A 5,168-nucleotide genomic window follows, 5' to 3' on the forward strand; every position below is an offset into this window, starting at 1 on the left:
TAATGGTGACTACAGGTCAACTCTCATCGGATCTCTGGATCGATTATGGTGACTACAGGTCATCTCTCATCGGATCTCTGGATCGATAATGGTGACTGTTACCGAAGTAAGCTTTTGTTTAACACTTGGTGTGGATTTTGCTCAACCAAGGATCTTTGAATTTTTCATGACGGAAACGAAATTGGAAAGTCTAGTGTCATGTTACAAATTATTGCAAGGCTCTTACATAAATGTTCATTAACTCAAACACTTCAGTTAAAGTAAAGTGTTTGATTTACCATTCAGCCACCTGAGGAAACAAATGTTTCCCATTTAATATGATTAAAGCCATCATGTCGCTGGTAATAACATATTTTACTCATCATGAATGTTATAAAACCTCGTACAGTTAGAAAAGAAGGGGTGTAAACGTAGGTTCTTCATGTGTGTGCATGTTTCTATAGCAAAGGCACATCAGGCTATCTGCTGTGTCCACCGAGGGGAATCGAACCCCTGATTTTAGTGTTGTAAATCCATAGACTTACCGCTGTCCCATCGGGGGACAGACTCTTAAAATATACCAATAAACCAAAAGAAAAACAAAGAAACTAAGCTTGTCTAAAATTAAGCGAAATTAACTACAAGCGGACGAATTAGAAACTTCGTTAGAATTCATTAAACGATAGAGCAAAGTTTTAACAATTCATAAGAAAAAAAACCGTAACCCGTGAAGAATATTTAATCAAGGAGTCATTTTTATTCAGAATGGAAAGCTAGGGAAATCCAAACGAATGAAAGTCTCAAAAATATTTTTCACTACCAATATTTTGCAATGCGTCCAAAACATGCCCTGCTATGCGTCCATGCTGGTTCATGACTAAAATTTCCTGATGGGCCCCAAAAGCAATTAAGAGTAAAATTTCAGTGCTTGGGGAGTTGCTAAACGTAATTTGGCGCACAGGATATATCATAATTTATACAGTAATTCGATAAAGGATTATCATAATTTGACATTAACTGAAAAGCTAGTTCGACAAAAAAAAACACAAAAAGACGAACAAAACAGCTTCGTGTTTATATATGAATATTTGAAGGGCATATTTAAAAGCACCCACGAATAAAATATTTTATAAGTTGCTGAAGGTATGTAGTTCATACTTACAAATGTGTATCATGTATAAAAAGTAGTATTGTCAATAAATCTCCGTTTCACTATGTGTTTTCAGACATATTCTTCTATATGTTTTCTTACCAAAGGATCTACCTAATATACGAAACGTACATAGCACGGAATGTATTAGTAGTCCAGTTTTATGTCAAAAGTTATATTTGTTATCTTGTTGGTGATAACCAGATTATTTCTAAAATCGACTACTGATTGCAGTATCTTGTAAATATTAACATTGAAATATTTTCTATTGATGAATATATCTGCTCCTGTACCATTTACGATTAGAGATTTTTATTTAGATAAGATGTGCGACTTATGCAACCCTACGTAGTCAAAATGCCATTTTCCTTTCTTATTTTCCAACTTCCAGTTTGAGTAATCATAAATGCATTAATCTGGATGTGCGTGCTCCACTAAATTCCACCTATATTAAAGGTTTTGAACGTCTTTAAGGAATTTCTTTACAGTAAAGGTGATTGGTTAAACCGCCGTTTCAGAAATAGTAGTTGTTAAAGTTGTATTAAGATGTATGGGCAAAGTTATGTCAAGTTGACAAACATTCGAGTTGTTAGTTTTCACCTTAATGCCCTTAAAGCGGAGTCATTATGGCTGTAAAATCAACGGACTGGAGCCCAATCCAATTATGAAATGTGAAAGTAATACGTTTCTTTCTTTTTTTCTTTCAGAATTTTCCCGCAAAGTTTGTTTGTTTGTTTGTAATTAAGCACAAAGCTACACAATGGGCTATCTATGCTCTGCCCACCACGGGTATCGAAACCCGGATTCGAGCGCTGTAAGCCCGCAATTCGTGCAAAGCTACATAAAGCGTTCTTTAATTCTGAAATGATAGAATAGAGGGAAGACAGTTAGTTAACAGAAACTTCTACCAACCTTAGGACTACTATAGTCTTACCGAATACTGGGGTTTTATCATTACCTTTTATAGCACATCAATAGCCCCAAAGTGCTGAGGGCGTTTTTAGGGCAACGGGCAATTAGGTACGGCTAGCGCAGATAGCACTCGAGTAGCTTTGCACGGAATTAAGAAAACAAAACAACAACAAACTTTTTCAGATGATACAACTAAACCTAACTCGCTCTCTGCTCTAGTCGCGTGAAGCTAATTGTTTTCATTCTTTCTAAATGTCGCTCGGAAATAACTCGAGTGGAAACGCGTTATCATTCCAATGCTAAACGTAACACACAACAGAACACCTTAACATCGGTTAATTTATTTCTTTTATTTGACTTTTTTCATATTTATGTAAGGTTTAATAAGCTGAAATCCAGGAATACTGTTCTGTACTGCATGAAATCATGTTTACTGACCCTATATATATATATATCTATACATGTATTTGGAAGATGCTTTTAATGAGCTAAGACTTTAGTAGTTCAACGGTACAACGTGATACGAGAATATGTATATGAAACCACTGATTCATTTACATAAAGGCTTACTTGTCTATGCAAATTTACCTTGTTACTCGATTCGCTAGAATGCATTTGCCAAATTTCCGTTTTCTTGTTTAAGTTCTCAGTGAAATTCTTGTGCATTACATGTTGTATCTCATTAGGTGCAAAATACTAACTGGTTAGAATGATACGTCATTTGTTTTTCTTAATCAAGAAATTCGCGAAATATTAGGAATACTAAATATATCGTCTTTTGGTGATGGATTATTTTAAAACCTTCCGCCATAGATAGTGTAGGGATTTGAATTTTATTATTTTCAATAATAAACGCTTTAACTATGCGCCATGTGCAATTATATATGTTCATGAAATATTAGGAAAAAAGTATTAATTGTTTTTCATAATTAAAAACTTACAAAGCTATTTTACATTTAATCTGGGATACATGTAATAAATGACGTTGTTACACCCAGAAATACTCTTATTAATCACTAGGACTTTTACGTACGAAAAATATAAAACTATATACATTTTTAGGTGTTGTTATTAAATAAAACTATAGTGTACATATATATATATATATAGGTGTTATTATTAAACACAATTTTAGTGTATTAGATGTTACTCTTACTCCTTAACTTTAGATATGTAGTACATGCAATAAACTGTAAGACCAAATCTAAACGTTGTATATATTTAGGTGTTATTATTAAACACAATTTTGGTGTATATATATGTATTAGGTGTTACTCCTAATCTTTAACTTAAGATATATAGTATATGCAACAAACTGTAAGACCAAATCTAAACATTATATATATTTAGGTGTTATTATTAAACACAATTTTGGTGTATATATATATGTATTAGGTGTTACTCCTAATCTTTAACTTAAAATATATAGTACATTCAACAAACTGTAAGAGCAAATCTAAACATTATATATATTTAGGTGTTATTATTAAACACAGTTTTGGTGGATATATATATATGTATTAGGTGTTACTCCTACTCTTTAACTTAAAATATATAGTACATTCAACAAACTGTAAGACCAAATCTAAACATTGTTTACACTGCACAAAATAGCTGAGAGATAATCGGGATTTGTAATATCTTGCTATGACAACGCAAACACGTGGTTATAAACAATGATAATCATCTCCTCCCACCTCTGTTAATTATTATGGAAATCAGGCATCTGATAAATGGAAGGCATGCAACCAATCACAACAGGCTTGATTACAAATGTCATTAGTAAAATGCCGAATTGCTTTCAAACAAATGGTACGGTTGTTTGGACATCTGAACAAGGCAGATTATAATACACATGACAAATAGACAATCGCTGTCCTATAATCGTAGGGTATCTGCTAGTAGACTGAAACAGGTGCTCGCAGCCGTAACTGGACGCCATGTCGACGTATATATATAGTCGGTTGAAGCCAGTTATCCAAAACCGACCTGTATGCCAGACAACTAGTAAAGTGACTTCCAGATAGCAGTTTTATACTAATTTAGAGAGAATTAGAAGCCATATCCAACATCGTTTTCATACAGGAACGTGATGTGCATGTCAGTGATAGAAAAATGGACAGAGCAGGAGTAATCATACTGTGGAACGGGAACATTAATGTCACATCCAACAACCCTTTATTTTGTTATATGCTGATGTAATTAGCCTTATTTTAGCGTAATGGATAATACCCACTATGCTAAACTGCTTGAAACTTCATCGCACTTCAATCCCATCCAGAGTGTGTAGGATGCTTTTGGAAGGTGTGTTGCATTTCGTAAGGTGATTCCAGACACCAAAGGTGCCTTTGAGACAACTCTTTCAGGATGCTTTAGGATCAGTACTGGTTTTAAACAGACAATGTAAAATTGGTGCTGGAAGTGAAACATAATGACCAGTCATTATAATTTTAAACCACATGGCTGATCATTATCATATTTTCGTAAAAAATAAATTGAGAGGAACGATTGGAATTATTTTCTAACAACGATGTTGCCTTGTCATAGCTAAAATACTATAAATTTTATTTATTATTTAACTAAGTACTTATGGTGAGGTTGTGGTGTTTGGTTATTAATCGTTGTCATGGCCTATACGATTAACCTAAGGTAGCTTTTTTATATAACAATTTGATGCTAATAACCAACTAGATTATATTCCACATTGATAATCTGATGCCGTTTGTGGTGTTTGGTTATTAATCGTTGTCATGGCCTATACGATTAACCTAAAGTAGCTTTTTTATATAACAATTTGATGCTAATTACCAACTAGGTATATTCCACATTGATAATCTGATGCCGTTTTCAGAGAAGTCTCAAGATGGACTGTTTTCTCTGTTGATAGTGGCCAAAATTGGATTCTGAGTCTTCTTGATGGAAGTCTGATACTTTCCACTACCAGCCCAGAAAGTAGTCCCTCTCGGGATTTCTCTGAAGATGGCAGTAGATTAAGAGCCGAAATCGAGAATAAAGACTAGTTATTAATTAGTATGTAATTGTTCACTAAAAAATTAATAATTAAGACTTAGGTGACCGTATAGGTTAATAACCATGACAATGATTATCATTTAATTGTTTTGTGCAG

General features: G+C 33.6%; 1 protein-coding gene across 1 annotated transcript in view; it reads right to left on the minus strand.

The window, feature by feature from the left end:
- Positions 1-5,168, minus strand: part of LOC106471290 (lachesin-like) — a 109,442-nt gene that overhangs the window by 3,428 nt on the left and 100,846 nt on the right. The gene's annotated exons all lie outside the window — the stretch shown is intronic.

Source organism: Limulus polyphemus, unplaced genomic scaffold, assembly GCF_000517525.1.
Source record: "Limulus polyphemus unplaced genomic scaffold, Limulus_polyphemus-2.1.2 Scaffold111, whole genome shotgun sequence".
Classification (NCBI taxonomy): domain Eukaryota; kingdom Metazoa; phylum Arthropoda; class Merostomata; order Xiphosura; family Limulidae; genus Limulus; species Limulus polyphemus.